This window comes from Lycium barbarum, chromosome 3, assembly GCF_019175385.1.
Source record: "Lycium barbarum isolate Lr01 chromosome 3, ASM1917538v2, whole genome shotgun sequence".
Classification (NCBI taxonomy): domain Eukaryota; kingdom Viridiplantae; phylum Streptophyta; class Magnoliopsida; order Solanales; family Solanaceae; genus Lycium; species Lycium barbarum.
This window is the reverse complement of record NC_083339.1, coordinates 75,510,341-75,529,515: the sequence shown is the minus strand read 5'-3', so window position 1 is coordinate 75,529,515 and position 19,175 is coordinate 75,510,341.

Below are 19,175 nucleotides of genomic sequence, written 5' to 3'. Positions count from 1 at the left end.
GAGTATGAGAGGCATAAACAAGGAAATAAGGCAACGACATACAAGAAGCATCAACATGGAATGATTGTATCTGGCTAACAAGTGTAAAAGAAATAATGCATGTTGGCTTACTCATAGTCATCATCAGGATATGCGTGCATAAATATATGTATATGAGCTGCCCGCCCATATAGGTATGGTGTAATAATGTATAAGCTGCCCGTCCATATCGGATCGGTGTGATAATCATAGCATTAGCCTGCGTCCAGGCCTCCCGCGTCCGGGGTATCATCTCATGGCGCCCACTAATGGTGTCTGCCCATGCCATTTGGCCATGGTGTATCGTATAGCTGCCCGCCTTAGCGATGACTACCTGACCAACTAGGCGCGGTGTTAAATCATCATCATACGTGCTCATCGTAGCATACTTATCATAATACATGCATAAGGCTTATGAACAACTTTACTTTATAGGGGTGACGTAAGGTCGTGGTCCCCCGATTCCATTATGGAGCAAGTATTGACATCCTGCCTCACCTTGAAGGAACTAACATATAAGGCGAGTGTGAGCAATAAATATCATCATATCATATTTCTTATCTTATGTTACCATTCATAGATGTAGGCTTTTAGCTTTCCGGAATATAGGAACCCATGAAGAGGAGGAAAAATTATGCTATGAGATTCATGCCATTAGAAGGAAGGGACTAGCCTCACATACCTTTGACGTTTAACTAAGCTATCGTTTGCTTGTTCTCCTTCGATATCGCGTTTCTACCTTCAAAAGAAAATTCGCACTTACGTTAGTTAATCGACTATAAAAACGCGCTACTATTTCTAGGGAAAATTGAGCGGCACTTCCTTTGTTATACTACTTTTCCCATATTCTATATTAATTCTCAAACGCGCACAACAACGTTCACAATATTGTATTCAACAATCATCATTTATCTACATTTACCACATTCCACCATTTTTCTCCAATTTCTCCACATTTATGGGCTTTATCTCATCATCACATTTTCTCATACATCACACCTACTTCATGGTCTACACGTCATTTATAGCATATTTACACTCCCAACTCATCAACATTCATAATGCAATCCAACTATCATTCAACTATGGCACTATTCACATTTTATGACCCATTTACTACACTCTTCTATAATTCATGTGTTTCAATGTATTAATGCTTCAATCATTATGAGAAGGTCATCAAACTTACCTTGGGTAGTGTTGGAACAAGCCTTGAGTAACAACACTTTTTTATGCCAAAAACCCTATTTCACTTCCTTTGATATTTCTTGGTGTAGATGAACTTTGATAGGCTTCACACTCTTAATTTCATGAATTTGGTGTTGTTGATCTTGATTTTCCTTTGATTCTCTTGAATTCTTGTGGATGGGGTGTTATGGAGTATTCTAGAGAGTTCTTGAATTGTGAAGATGAGAAATGAAATAAAATGAGCTTGGGGTCCCTTATACTTAACTTAAAAAATCTGATTTTTGTGAACAGTAGTCGGGGTGTACAGTGGCCGTAATCCCAGTTTACGAGCCGTATTCTGGTTTACGGTCCGTCCTTCATGACCGTATTTAAGCATATCAGAAACAGAAAGGTTTGCTGTAGGTCATGGTGGTTTACGGTCACAGTTTACGGGTCGTATTTCAATTTACGATCCGTATTCTGAGTCGTATTTTACCATTTCAACATTTGACAGAAAGTTGAAGTTTTGATAGTTGGAAGACGATGGCACTTTACGGTCCGTAAATCACTTTACGGGTCGTATTCTGTTTTACGACCACTGGGCCGCAATGCAAATCCGCAACCTTCGCGTTTTCAAAACTCATGGGTAGTCATTCCCTTCTTAGTAGAACATCGTACACTCATACTCTTCATTGGTCTATTCATTGTATGCTCACGAAAAATTTTCCGAGGTGTAACACTTAATCCTAAGGTGGTCGAAATTACAAATCCTGTGGAGCGAGTGCATGTTGAATAGAATGATAAGGTTGTGAATCTAACACCAATGAACAAGGGGAAACGAGGTGATATTATTCCATTGCTCCTAAGGTCTTTCTAGAGGTAATGAACTACACTCTTATTTCTTATGTTGATGAATTTATTAATATTGAAGATGATGTTATTTTGCTATATAATAAGTCATTAACTATAACCTCTAAGTTCAAGCATAAGAGTAATTTGTTCCCTTTTAAGATTGAGCATGGCATAGTTGATTGTGGATTCCCACTTGTTGAAAAGAGAAGAGGCTTGCGAATGAGCTAGATGATTCTCCCTCTCTTATTATAGTGTCGAATGAGTTTTCATGTGATAACTTGTTGGAATATGATTCTTTCTGTATGCTGGGACATAATTCTTCAAATATTGGTGATTGTGAGCTTAAAAAGGTGTTTGCTACTAGTGATAAGGAGATACATCATTATTATGATAATAGTGATCAAATACTTTTTGTTGAACGTACCCGCGATTCCTCATTCGAGAATTTGAGCCATTACGTAGAATTCAATGAGTTTGAAAAATATTATTTGTGATGATCCTAATAATGGGCTCGAATTTAATGGAGATTTTATTTAGGAACTTAAGGGTTCTTCTATCTTTCATGAAAACTCTTGTGCCTATGTGAATAGATTTTATGTGGAAGAAATTTTTGGGAGGTGTAATTGAAGACGCTAAGTTGTATGATACAAGTACTCAATTTGATGCATATTTTAGGGATCTTGTGTCTTCTGCCCATTGGAATACTTTGTTGATAGAACTAAATTGGAAAGGCATGTATCAGTCCTACGACATACAGAAGTGATTTTTGTTATGCTTACATAAGTATATAAGTAGGAAAATTATCTATTGAGATGATGACGTTCACATGCTTTATAAGGGTGTATTTATACACATTAGGCTTGATTAGGTTAAGTGTATGCATGGTCACTAGCTTGTTTTGTTCCTACCATTCTTGCTTTCAATTAACGAATGTTGTTTACTAATGCATGTCTTCTTGATTTTGCGAGGTTCAAATTCGGGGACGAATTATTTTCAAAAAAAAGGGAATGATAGCATCCGCAGCGGCATACTTCAATTAAAGTTGACGAGCTTCATAGAAGATGAACCCAAGAATGAGCCCAAAAATTATTACAAAAAGTGGTTATCATTCACCGAACTAGGGCCTAGGCGTAACACGACACTTCATGCCTGACTGCATGTGATCGAGCCAACCACATGGCTTTCTGAATCAACATGGAACATGTACTGATGCAAAATATGAGTTCAAACATGTGACATCATAATAATACTGAAAATACTATTTTAAAACATAAGTGCGGAAATAATCTGAAAATATGATAGTGTAGCCCACAAGGCTGAAGATAACTGAATATCTAACATGACATACTGAATGTCTATGAAACCTCTAACATGAGTCTGAAATATTAAACTGTTGCTGGGACAAGGCCCCTAGCATACCTGACTATCTAACATGATATGACTACTGGAAAGATGTAACGACTCGTTTGGTCGTTATGGTGTTTTAACCCATTTAACCTTGTTGACCCTTCCCCCGGTCCCTTTAGTACGACCTATGACTTAGTGAAGTCATTGGTTTGGGTCCCAAGGTGTTCGGGGATGTTTTGAGTCTCGAGTAAAGGCTTAGTTTCATAGTGTTGAGGTTGACTTGGTCAACTCCAGGTTAAAATGATATCTTTTGGGAATTCTGAGGTCACGGTTGAGTCCGTAACGTGGTTTACAATCAAAACGCATATATGGTTTGTGTTCGGGAGGTTCCGGATGAGTTTCGGGGGCTAAAACGAAGTTTTGAACATTTCAGAAATTTAGGCACCCGCTGTAGCGACGCGGCCACCTGCTGCAGCGAGGGGTGCACCTGCTACAGCTAAACTTTGGGCAAAAAAAGTCGTTTTTAAGTGCAATTTTCGAGTCTTTCCCCTCATAAACCCAAAAACACTTCCCTAGAAAGTGAGGTTATTTTCCTAGGGCTAGGGTGAAGTTCCTCCTTGAAGGTAAGTGCAAACCCTTATATGATTCATTATCTTCCCTTCTTCAAATCCCATGACAAGTTTAAGCCCCATTAATGGTGGGTGAAAGATTAGAACCCAAGAATTGATGAAACCTTCAATAGTTGAAGGGTTGGGGAGATTACAATGGAATAGCATTCACAAGCACTTTCGGGTAAGATTCTAATCTAGTATTCATTATTTATTGTTGATTTTCATCATCTCATAGTTTTCCTACACACTAATTGTGAAGAACTAATGGGTGGAGAACCTTAGGGCTAAAAATAGAAAAGATGAATTTAGATGTCTTGTGATGAATAGAATTTCATGAAATTAAGATTGAAGGTTAACTAGATGATGGGTAACATAATTGTGCACTAAGTTTCCCGTTTTACCCTCATGAACCCGGAATCACATTATAGGGGTATTTTGGGTATCTTTCTAAAAGTATAGCAATATGGGTATCGTTGGACACATGTAGACTCATAGAGTAATATTTTGACTATATGGTATCTGAATTTTCAATAAAATTACAGTTTTGCCCTCGTGGCTCGGGTTTGGCTATTTTGGATCCATTTTTGGGTTTTGGGTAAAACTATGGCAATATGCGTATCCTTATATTCGTATTCTGATGTATAATTCATATTTTATAAACGTTAATCGTTTCGAGACTCTCCAAAGAGGAAGGCAAGGCTAAGGTTTGACGGTTCGAGACTGTTGTTCGGCATTCCAGGTAGGTTACGGTTTACTTTAGTTAGACTTTGATTACCGAAATGTATATATTGTGTAGAATTGACGGGAGAAAGCATGATTAGGTCTTCGGACATGGTGTTTTGATTGGATATTAGCTAGGTTGGTATGACTTCTGATTTTGTGGGCTCGACGCCATTACTTTATGTACTGAAATATGAGGTTTAGTTGTATTCATACTGTGGTTATTCGGGATGGATTTCTATTAGGTTGATTGTTGTTGATGGTGGCTCGTTGCCCTATTATTGTGATTAGAATTATTACCTAAATTGTCGTGTTGTACTCAGTTCTCTCTTATTGTGACATATATCATCGGAGAAAAGGAAGGATAATGAGTTTAGACTTGAATTGTGATATAAACTTATGACAGTACGTAGATGAAAACTTGATGTATGATTTACTGTTGATGATAATATATAGAAAAATGCAGCATCTTGGTGATACAAGACTTAGTTGTGAGGCTGTCACGACCCGACTAGGGCTGCGACGAGCACCCGGCGCTACCCCACCCGGGCACCCCTTTAACATACTTTCACATAACGTCTAGGTAAGCCATAAATCAAATCATGCATTCTAGCCATCAATCATACTAGTCCTAATTGGACGACAACATTTCTTATATCATCATAGGCATCTATGCCACATCAATGTACATGGGCCGACAAGGCCAACAAAATGACATACAAAAATATAGGCCGACAAGGCCAAACACATCTAACCACATACACATGTCTACGAGCCTCTAAGAAGGTTATAACATATCACATGAGCGGGACAGGACCCCGCTATGCCCATAATTATGTACACAAAAGAATAAGTACCCAAAAGCTATAGCTCCGAATGAAATGGAGCTCCGCTATGTAGTCCCTAAAAATATAGCTATGGATCAAGCCTGTCTCCCTGTGCACCTGCGGGCATGACGCAGCGTCCACAAACAAAAGGACGTCAGTACGAAGAATGTACTGAGTATGTAAAGCATGATCAATATCAATATGAAAGCTTAAGAGTCAACATATGAGATAGCATAACATGGGAGATAATAATATCGTCGTCATAGCACTTACTTGTTTTCCACAAGGACATTCCATTTCTATTGCGTATCCGTGTACATACATCAATATCCGTATTTATTTACCTTCACATTCATTTTTATAACATATTCGTACTCATATTGATGTCATACACACACACACACACACACACATATATATATATATATATATATATATATATAGCTATAGCGTGCCCGACCATAAAGGTTCGGTGTTTCATACATACTTGGCCAACCAAGGCTCAAGGTCATACATACCTGGCCCTACCAAGGCATCAGGGTTATCCGTACCTTCTACAGAAGTGCGCGCGCGTTTCATAATCATATACATACTCTATACATATTCATATACATATATTCTTACCCGGCGTCATAAGCTCGGGGTCTTATTATAGCCCTTCATAAGCACACATACATATAATAGCTCATAAGCATCTTTAGCATCATTTTATTCTCATCATCATTACTATCATTGTCATTATCGCTACATGTACCCTATAGGCTTACTCGTCATATGAGGAACTTAGTACAATCGTAGCACATCGAGCATCGGGAGCTTACTAGCTCGGAGAATCAAATCGTTTGAAGGGAATCATAGTCTTATAGGAGATTTAGACGTTTGGCCAAAGAACCATGCCTTATGAAAGAAGGGTTAGCCTTACATACCTTTTCGTTCGACTATATAACACTTGCACGTTCCCTTCCACTCTTGCGTTTATACCTTCATCAAGGTCATACTATCGTTAGAATTGACAACTAGCATAAATGGCTAAAGCTAGGGAAAATCGGACAGCATCTCCTTTATTTATACAACCTTCCTCCATATCGTAATTCAACTCCCAAACGTCAACAATACATTTACAATATCATAACAATAGCCTTTAGTCATCTACATTATCCATATTCTCAATTCACTTCCAATTTTTCATATTCAAGACCATAACACACGATTTCGTCCATTCACATACAATGCCTATTTCATGATCTTAACGTCATTTATAACCCATTCATGTCACAACACAACAACAATCATGATTCAATTCAAACTATTTCTCAAAACGTCACTATTCATCTTTCATGACCCATTTTTCTATACTCTTCTAAAATCCAAGCATTTCAACTTCCAAATACCATAAATCTTACCTTAGATGTTGTAGGAACAAGCCTTAGTCGAAATACTCCACTTGAGCAAAAACCCTAGTTTTTTTCCATTTGGATTTCTTGACTTGAATGATCTTTAATGGGTTTGCTTACACTTGATTCCCTTATTTTGTGTTGTTGATCACTAAAAACCCTTGAAAACTTGTGGAATATATGTAGAGAGATGTTTTAGAGAGAAGGGGTGTCAAGAAGAAATGAAATGAAATAACCTTGGTCCCTTACATTTATTGGACAAAATCTGTCCCGACCAAGCATACGGACCAACATACGGTCCGTATAAATTGTACGGGCCGTATGTTTGGTCGTACAATTGGTCCAGAGAGTTTGTCCAATCTGGGTTGATTATACGGTCCCAAACATACGGACCGTATAAATTATACGGCCAGTATGTTTGGCTGTATAATCCCCAGTGATCCCAAAGTTCGTTTCGTCGTCTCGTTTGATCTCCAATCCTTATGAAACCTTCTTAACACTTGTTCAACACTTCAATACCAATCCAAGGGACGTTATCACTCTTCTCCAAGACATCATTAATCCCTTACTAACTCGTTACTCGTAATTTCTTTCTGATGCTTATCAAAATACTTTACCTTCTCTTGGCAATCCTCTTCCCCCATCTCTAACATCTTTGAACTCTCACCTAGAATCATCGAATGTCATTGCTTGCCCATGAAAACATCGTATACTCATACTCCTCACTAGTTCATTCACTTGCGTACGAACGGAAGATTTTCTGAGGTGTAACAGAGGCGTACTTGCTATATATGGAACTAAACAGGGACATAAACTCTTATGTTGGTTGAGACGGTTTGTAGGATTCATTTCATGATTGAGTTGATCTATGTCTTAATATGACTTGTGGCTTTGCGATTTGCACCGTCACTGTTGCTTTATTAGGTTGCATTGATTTGCCATGTTTACACTCATTTATGCATTCATAAACTCATACATGATGGAAATGGTTAGGTAACAACAATTCATGAAAGACTTGTGGCATGATGCCTTGTGTTTAACATTGATTTTGCTAATTGTTCATAGTCCATACATACTAATGAACTGGGATACGTGGAGACATACATTGTGATGTGAAATTAGTGAAGAAGTTAATATAATCTTCTTGTTGAACTTATGATACTACTTGTGATACTATTTGATGACAATTGTGGTGAGAAGTTAGTATGATCTTCTTGATGAAAATGATATACTACTTGCTAATCGATCGTTGAAAAGGCACATTTGATCGGGGGTGAGGATGTGGCCTAGTTGTGAGCTCGTGGTCCAAGGTTCGTTTCGGAACGAGTGGTACATGGACCTCATGGGCCCCCTACAGGTCATAGCTATTGGGCAAAGACACCAATTAGCATGTATGTACAGTTCAAGTGATTGGCCAGTGCATTGCATTGCACAATATCATATTTTGCATTGCACATCATTACATTTTATTCTGCATTATTATATGCTCATTCGGTTCTGATTTTGATATGGATATTGAATGCCTATTGGGATATAAATATGACCATTGACTGAGTTAAATTGTGGATTAGCGACTCAACCTAGGGACAGAACTTGAAGTTGTGATTATTGGGTGAGATTATTGAGACTTGACAGACTTGTGGTTTAGAAGCTTCATTTTAGGCTATGACTCTATTACGGGATATTCTGTGACTTGGATTTGAGTATTAAGTGCCTATCTGTTTATCTTGTTGATTTTATGCTTATATACGTGAACTAATCTTAGTCGGCCTATGATGCTTACCGGTACATAGTGTTTGTACTGATACTTACTTGTTGCACCCTTTTTGAGTGCAGATTGTGTGCCAGAGATTTCATCCAGACCACATCTCTAGCTTGAAGCTAGTTAGCTTAATCAGATCCGAGGGTGAGCTTCTATCCATGCTATGCCACCTGAAGATCTCTCTTTCTAGATGTCTACTTTCATTCCAGACATTATTTGTTATTATATTTGAGATATACTTCAATCTTTAGACATTGTTGGTTAGAGTCCTTGTACGATGACTTTCAGATTTTGGGGTGTAATAGTTAAGACTTCCGCACTTATATTATCTATTAATTATGACTTGTTTTATTTAATTAGTCATTCACTTATCTATTGACTGTTAATAAATGAGTAAATAAGTTGAAATTGGCTAATGATTAATGGGTTAACGGGTAGGGGTTCGCCTACTAGTGATAAGGTAGGTGCCCGCATGATCGTTAATTAGGGTCGTGACAAAAGACAATGCCCGAAGTAAGTGAAGCTTACCAACTAGCTGATACAATGATGTCCTAATGAGCAAACACGTCATCTTGAAAATTAGTACCTGCATCGTGAAAGGCAGGCCCTGGGCAAAAGGAGCGTAAGTGTCACGACCCGCCTAGGGGCCGTGACGGGTACCGGGGCTAATCACCGAGCACCGCTCATTCTACTACTCATCATACTCATTAAGCGTTCTTTTATCCAATTCATACTCAAATCGTAGAAGAAAAAAAAATCTTTTTTTTCTTTTGAGAACATAAATACTTTTATAAACATAAGCCTTTCTGCTATCAAAATAATATATGTATACATACAGTAGTGACCTTGTGAGACCATGTAACCCACACTGCGTATCTACGAGCCTCTACTAGAGTGCTAGACATAGAGACGGGACAGGACCCCATCGTGTCCAAAATATACATATATGTGCACAAAAGAATAATCAAAGGCACCTCCGGAACAATGGAGTGCTCTCAAATCAGCTAACAGCTCCTATGAGTCTGGATCGAGATCACCTCCCTGTCTACTAGTGGGCATGAACACAGCGTCCAAAGAAAACGGATGTCAGTACGAACATTGTACTGAGTATGAGAGGCATAAGTAATGAAAATACGTCAATGAGATAAAGGAAGCAACAATAAGGGAGCAATTGTATATGACTGTCACTTATAAAAGAAATAACACATGCTGGCTTACTTCAAAATCATCATATCATATATGCATAAATGTATAAGCTGCCCATCCATATCGGATCGGTGTGATAATCATTAGCCTGCGTCCAGGCCTACCGCGTCCGGGGTACCATATCATCTCATGCCGCCCACTAGTGGTGACGCCCATGCCATCTAGACATGGTGTATACGCTGCCCGCCTCAGCGGTGTCTGCCCGACCATATAGGCGCGGTGTAATATCATCATGTACATATCATAGACTTATCATATTATCATCATAATGCATGACTGTAAACTTAAGACAATTATACTCTATCGGGGTGACATAAGGTCGTGAACCCCCGATTTCATTATGCAACATTTATAAGTATTCTGCCTCACCTTGAAGGAAATAGTAGACATAAGGTGAGTGTATACAATAAATGACATCATTAGCGTTATAGGAACACCATATCATAAACTCTAGAATCCTTATACTTAACTCATCATCATTATTATTGAACTCATATCTCTCATCTCATGTGGCTACTCATGAACATAGGCTATTAGTTTTTCCGGAATGTAGGAAATTCATGAGGAGGAAGGAAAAGTCATGCTATAAGATTCATGCCATAGAAAGAAAGGACTAGCCTCACATACCTTTTTCATTTAACTAATCTATCGCTTGCTTGTTCTCCTTCGATGCCCACGTTTCTACCTTCAAGAGAAGTCGCATGAACATTAGCTAATCGATTACTTAAACGTACTTACTAAAGCTAAATAAAATTGGGCAGCATTTCCTTTGTTTATGCAACTTTCCCCATATTCTATATCCACTCCCAAACATTGATAACAACATTCACAATATCACAAGCAACAATCATCATCCATCTATATTATCCACAATTCACAATCTCACTCCAATTTCTCCATAATCATGGTCATAGTTCATCATTGCATTTTCTCACATATAATACTTATTCCATGCTCTAAATGTCATTCATAATATATTCACAATCACAACATATCAATAATCATGACTCAATCCAAACCTTTACCCAACAATGTCACTATTCACACATTCATGACCCATTTCTTATATCTTTGTACAATCCAAGTGCTTTTAAATTTCAACACCTTAAACAACCAAGAATGATCATAAAACTCACCTTAGATGATGGATGAACAACCCTTGAGTGGAACTTCTCTTCTTGCACCAAAACCCTAACTCACTTCCCTTGAGTTTTCTTGGTGTAGATGAACTTTTGTAAGGTTTCATATACTTAATTTCGTGGATTTGGTATAGTTGATCATGGTTTTCCCTTGGTTTCTTGTGGATGAATAATGGAGAGTGTTCTAGAGGTTTCTTGAAGAGTGGAGAGTGGAAATGAAATGAGAGAGGGGTCCTTATATTGATTCCTAAAATCTGTCCCGACCAACATACGATCCGTACATTTTATATAGGCCGTATGTTTGTTCCAGTGAGTGATGCCCCTCTTGGCTAATTACGGCCTAACATACGGCCAGTATAATTTATACGGCCAGTATGTTGGGCCGTATAATGCCCAGCTGTTCCGATTTCGTTCTCGTCAACTCGTTTCATCTCCAATCCTTATGGAACCTTCTTGACACTTGTTTAACACCTCAATACCAATCTAAGGGACGTTATCACTCGTCGCTCATAATTCTTACCCGACACACGACATATCCTTTGCTTTCCTTGACAACCTTCTTTCCTTACGTTTAATGTCTTTGAATCTCGATTAGGATCATCAAATGCTATCTCTTTCTTATCAAATCATCGTATACGTTGTGCTCTTTGCTATCCTATTCGCTGTACGCTAACAGGGAATTTCCAAGGTGTAACATTCTTCCCCCCTTTTGGAACATTCGTCCTCAAATGTTAAACACTCGGGAATTCTACGAAAATTTCGTAGAGTTTCCCCTGTAATATGGCACTACCATCTTGTCACAACAACCCATAATAATATTGCCTCACAGGGCCACAACACAATAACTATATAAATTGGCCACACATGACCAAAAATATGAAAATAAAGCGTACATGCCTCATGTTATGCTAGTGTTGATTGCCGAATGAAAGTGGTTCGATTTCAATTTCCGGGAGAGCCCGTGCTTGAATGGAAGGGTAATACAGCATCTCCATAAGGTAGGTTTATTTCCTACCTTAAGGCAAGGAAGATGATAGCTAAGGGCTACAATTATCACTTAGTCCGAGTACATGACACCGAAGCAAAGTCGCCAACTTTCCAATCCGTTCCAGTAGTGAATGAATTTCCGGATGTATTCCCAGATGAACTTCCAGGCCTTCCTCCAGAAAGAGAGATTGACTTCGCTATTGATGTGTTGCCTAACACCAAGCCTATTTCTATTCCTCCTTACCGAATGGCTCCGACAGAATTGAAAGAGCTAAAGGCACAGTTGAAAGATTTGCTTGAGAAGGGGTTTATTAGACCCAGTTCATCACCGTGGGGAGCACCAGTCTTGTTCGTGAGAAAGAAAGACGGTTCCCTGTGCATGTGCATCGATTATAGGTAATTGAACAAGGTGACAATAAAGAACAAATATCCTCTCCCAAGGATTGATGATTTATTTGATCAACTAAATGGTGCCAAGTGGTTTTATAAAATAGACTTGAGGTCGGGTTAAATCTCCTACCCGTAAATCGAGGAGGTGCACTAGTCACTGACTGGCCTGAGTGTCTAAAATGTGTCTGCCTTGATCCCCCTCTGTAATTACTTCCTGCCCCCATAGACCTGGCCCTCTTGCTTTGCCTTCTATCAATATCACGATCACCCCTTTGCAGTTGTTGTCATCCCTCTAAGTTCTGGGCATGGGCTTGTATTCGGGAAATATCCATCCCGTCTTACAATGAAGCCGTTAAGCAATCTTTAAATAGATGTGGCCCTAAGACACTCACAAAGCGATGCACTCTATCTCCCATATCGGCTACCACAGTTGGAGCATACCTAGCCAAGGAATTGAATTGAAGGCTATACTCCCGGGAACTCATATTTCCTTGCTTTAAATTTAAGAACCTATCCGCTCTAGCTCGGCGGACCTCGGGTGGCAAATAGTGACGGATGAAAGCATCTACAAATTCTTTCCACACGGGAGGAGGTGCATTTTCTTTTCTTGATGTTTAGCCAATTATTGTACCACAATACCGCCACATCTCGGAGTCTATAAGATGCCAACTCCACAGATTCAGTCTCGGAGGCATGAATGATCCTCAATGTTCTCAACATCTCATCAATAAAACCTTGCAGGTCTTCATTCGGCTTTGACCCGAAAAACTCCGGAGGATTCAAACTCATAAAATCACGGGCTCAGATGCTTGCTATGCCTGTGGCCAGGTTGGCCACATGATGCGAGATTGCCCGTCGATGAGTGATAGAGTTGGGGTTCAGCCCACAGGATCCGTGGCCGGTTCATCTTCAGCGGGCCCGGAAGGGCAGACTCCCCAGATATCAGCAGGTCGAGGTAGAGGCAGAGGGGGAGCATCTACTTCAGGTGCCACTCAGCCCCGTGTGTATGCTTTAGCCGGACGACAGGATCTTGAGTCCTCCCCTGATATTGTTCCAGGTATATTATTAGTATCCTCTTATGATATGTGTGCATCGATTGATTCGGATCCTATGCTGTCATGTATCACCCCCGTTGTGATGATTGTGTTGAGGTGAAAAATCTGAGCCAATCCGACGATTCGAGATGACTATATTTGTTGTAACCTAGTCATAGCCAGAATCGTGACTTACGAGTAAGTTGATGGACAGTGAGTGAATATAAATAATATATGTATACATACAGTAGTGACCTTGTGAGACCATGCAACCCACATTGCGTATCTACGAGCCTCTACTAGAGTGCTAGACATAGAGACAGCACAGGACCCCATCGTGCCAAAAATATACACATATGTGCACAAGAGAATAATCAAAGGCACCTCCGGAACAATGGAGTGCTCTCAAATCAGCTAACAGCTCCTATGAGTCTGGATCGAGATCACCTCCCTGTCTACCTGTGGGCATGAACACAGCGTCTAAAGAAAACGGACGTCAGTACAAACATTGTATTGAGTATGAGAGGCATAAGTAATGAAAATACGTCAATGAGATAAAGGAAGCAATAATAAGGGAGCAACTGTATATGACTGTCACTTATAAAAGAAATAACACATGCTGGCTTACTTCATAATCATCATCATATCATATATGCATAAATGTATAAGCTGCCCGTCCATATAGGATCGGTGTGATAATCATTAGCCTGCGTCCAGGCCTCCCGCGTCCGGGGTACTATATCATCTCATGCCGCCCACTAGTGGTGTCTGCCCATGCCATCTAGACATGGTGTATACGCTGCCCGCCTCAGCGGTGTCTGCTGGACCATATAGGCGTGGTGTAATATCATCATGTACATATCATAACTTATCATATTATCATCATAATGCATGACTGTAAACTTAAGACAATTATACTCTATCGGGGTGACATAAGGTCGTGAACCCCCGATTTCATTATGGAACATTTATAAGTATTCTGCCTCACCTTGAAGGAAATAGTATACATAAAGTGAGTGTATACAATAAATGACATCATTAGCGTTATAGGAACACCATATCATAAACTCTAGAATCCTTATACTTAACTCATCATCATTATTATTGAACTCATATCTCTCATCTCATGTGGCTACTCATGAACATAGGCTATTAGTTTTTCCGGAATGTAGGAAATTCATGAGAAGGAAGGAAAAGTCATGCTATAAGATTCATGCCATAGAAAGAAAGGACTAGCCTCACATACCTTTTTCGTTTAACTAATCTATCGCTTGCTTGTTCTCCTTCGATGCCCACGTTTCTACCTTCAAGAGAAGTCGCATGAACATTAGCTAATCGATTACTTAAACGTACTTACTAAAGATAAAGAAAATTGGGCAGCATTTCCTTTGTTTATGCAACTTTCCCCATATTCTATATCCACTCCCAAACATTGATAACAACATTCACAATATCACAAGCAACAATCATCATCCATCTATATTATCCACAATTCACAATCTCACTCCAATTTCTCCATAATCATGGTTATAGTTCATCATTGCATTTTCTCACATATAATACTTATTCCATGCTCTAAATGTCATTCATAATATATTCACAATCACAACATATCAATAATCATGACTCAATCCAAACCTTTACCCAACAATGTCACTATTCACACATTCATGACCCATTTCTTATATAAAGCTGCAATCCAAGTGCTTTTAAATTTCAACACCTTAAACAACCAAGAATGATCATAAAACTCACCTTAGATGATGGATGAACAACCCTTGAGTGGAACTTCTCTTCTTGCACCAAAACCCTAACTCACTTCCCTTGAGTTTTCTTGGTGTAGATGAACTTTTGTAAGGTTTCATATACTTAATTTCGTGGATTTGGTATAGTTGATCATGGTTTTGCCTTTGTTTCTTGTGGATGAATAATGGAGAGTGTTCTAGAGGTTTCTTGAAGAGTGGAGAGTGGAAATGAAATGAGAGAGGGGTCCTTATATTGATTCCTAAAATCTGTCCCGACCAACATATACGGACCAACATACGATCCGTACATTTTATACGGGCCGTATGTTTGGTCCAGTGAGTGATGCCCCTCTTGGATAATTATACGGCCTAACATACGGCCAGTATAATTTATATGGCCAGTATGTTTGTTACACCTCGGAAAAATCTTCCGTTGGTACGCAAGTGAATGAACTAGCGAAATACGAGTATCGGGTTAATGATGACTTAAGGGCATTTTGGGAAAGAGTTATAACATCCCTTAGATTGGTATTGAAGTGTTAAACAAGTGTTAAGAAGGTTCCATGAGGATCGGAGATCAAACGAAGTGGCGAAACTAAGTTCAGTGACTGATGAGTTCTACGGCTCATTATACGGACCGTATAATGTTATACGGACCGTATAGTGGACCGTAAAACCATCACAGTGAAGGTTGGTTGCTGGTGAAATTTTACGGTCAGTTATACGGACCGTATAACGAACCGTCGAATGGTCACAGTGAAAGGTTGCTCACTGGTAACGTTTTACGGTCAGTTATACGGACCGTAAAACTGTTTTACGGACCGTCAAGTAGTCACAGTGAAGGGGTGTTGGGCAGACCCATTTCACGGTCTATTATACGGACCGTATAACCATTATACGGACCGTATAATGGACCGTATAATGGAACCCGACAGTTCAGTGATGATTTAATAAATAAAGACCAAGTTCATGAAAATCATTTCCACATTTTCTCTCTCTCTCTAAAACATCTCTCTACAACTTTTGTACAAGTTTTCAAGGGTATTAATCCATCAACCACATTAAACAAGTAAATCCAAGGTAGAAACCCATCAAGGATCATCTAAAGTCAAGAAACCCAAATGGAGAAAAACTAGGGTTTTACTCAAAGTGGAGTATTATCAACAAAAGCTTGTCCCTATAACTTCTAAGGTAAGATTCATGATTTTTATATGATGTTTACGGTATTGGAGAATTAAAATGCATGGATTGTAGAAAACATGGTCCACTAGGGCATGAATGATGAATAGTGACGTTTTGAGACATAGTTTGAATTGAATCATGATTGTTGTTGTATTGTGATATGAGTGTGTTATAAATGACGTTAAGATCATGAAATAGACATTGTATATGGATGAACGAAGTTGGGTGTTGTGACCATAAATAGGGACAAATGGAAGTGAATTGAGAATGTGGATAATGTAGATGATTAAATGCCATGGAAATGATATTATAAATGTGTTGTTGACGTTTGGGGGTTGAATTATGATATGGACAAATGTTGTATAGATAAAGGAGATGCTGTCCAATTTTCTCTAGTTCTAGCCACGTGCACTAGTTATCGATACTAATGATAGTATGACCTTAATGAAGGTAGAAACGTGAGCATCGAAGGAGTACGTGCAAGTGTAGAATAATTCGACAAAGAGGTATGTAAGGCTAACCCTTCTTTCATAAGGCATGGTTCTTTGGCCAAACTCCTAATCCCTCTATATGAGCATGTTGACTACAAATGTTTCACATTCCGAGCTCATAAGCTCACTATCCTTGATTGGTACTACGAATGCGCTACGCACCTCAGGTGACGAGTAAGACTACGATATAGAAGTAACGATAACGATAATGATAGTAATGATGATGGTGATTATAATGATGCTAAAGGTGCCTACGGGCTGTTATACTCATACGTGCCTATGAAGGGCTATAATGAAACCCCGAGTTTATAACGCCGGGTAGAATATATGTGTATGAATATGTATAGAATATGTATACGATTACGAAACGCGCGCACACATCTGCAGATGGTACGGATAACCCTGAAGCCTTGGTAGGGCCAGGTATGAGTAACATTGAGCCTTGGTAGGGCCAGGTATGAGTAACATTGAGCCTTGGTTGGCCAAGTATGTATATGAAATACTGATCCAATGAGGTCGGGTACGCTATGTAAATGCCATGTATACGAAATGACTATGCATGTATATATTATGTAAAAGAATGTGATGAGACTATGTATAAGAATACGAATAAGGACATGTATACTAATACGAGCACAAGTATGGTACGAGTTTTATTAAGGGGCACGAATGACGATGTGAGTAAGTAAGCGACATGATGATGATGATATTATTGTCTCCCCTCCTATGCTATTCCATATATTGTTCATTATGTTATATATCAATGTTAATCATGCTTTACATACTCAGTACATTCTTCGTACTGACGTCCTTTTGTTTGTGGACGCTGCGTCATGCCCGCAGGTGCACAGGGAGACAGACTTGACCCATAGCTGCCTATTTGAAGATTTCATAGAGAGCTCCATTTCCTTCGGAGTCATATCTTTTGGGTACTCATTCTTTTGTGTATATAATTATGGGCATAGCGGGGTCCTGTCCCACTCATGATATGTCATACCCTTAGAGGCTCGTAGTCATGTGTATGTGGGTAGAGATGTTTGGCCATGTCGGCCTATGTTTTGTATATCTTTTGTTGGCCTCGTCGGCCTTGTATATTTGACATGGCATAGATGCCCATGATATGTTAATTGATGATGGTCGTCCAATGGGACTAGCTTGATTAATGATTTAAAATGCATGAAATGAATTATGGTTCACCTAGATGTTATGATATGCATGATAAGGGGGTGCCCGGGTGGGGTAGCACCGGGTGCTCGTCGTGGCCCCCTAGTCGGGTCGTGACAATGTTGGGCCGTATAATGCCCAGCTATTCCGATTTCGTTCTTGTCAACTCGTTTGATCTCCAATCCTTATGGAACCTTCTTGACACTTGTTTAACACCTCAATACCAATATAAGGGACGTTATCATTCGTCGCTCATAATTCTTACCCGACACATGACATATCCTTTGCTTTCCTTGACAACCTTCTTTCCTTACGTCTAATGTCTTTGAATCTCGATTAGGATCATCAAATGCTATCTCTTACTTATCAAATCATCGTATACGTCGTGCTCTTCGCTAGCTTATTCACTGTACGCTAACTGGGAATTTTCCAAGGTGTAACAGTAAGTACACAAGAATTGTACTTGTATGTAAAACAACTGAATGAAAGAACAGTAAGTGAGGTCTCGGGGAATGAGCAACCCAAATCAATAACTGTAACTAAAACCTAGACCTGATCATGATCTGGCATGATGATGCTGTAACATGAGTAGAACATTTTAAGTATATATATCTGTGGGAGAGCCTTAGTATAACCGACAAACTATAATCACCACGTGAGTACGTCCTTACTGAGGTATGAGACATAAACTGACATAAATGGATCCAATCAATAATTTGAAGGTATCATCCTAACTGGCGGGGCGATCCTTATCCTACGTTGGCATACGTAGTTTCAGGTGTTTAAACCTTCTCGGTAAATCTATTCTACTTCCATAAATAATGAACATCTACGTGATTGGCTGAAAAGCCCATGAATTTCATAAACATGATTTGTTAATAGTTTTACATTAATATATATATATATATAGATGCCTGAAACATGGAAACATGTAAAAATCTTAAGAGTGGAACAATCTGGGTTCATAACTTGTATCTGAGAACTCATGGAAATGATAACAAGAGCATACATGGATTACGGACAGAGTCATGTCAACTATAATGATATGCCTGAATACAATTATCTGAAACATGATTGAGCATATGACAATATATATATATATATATATATATATATATATATATATATATATATATATA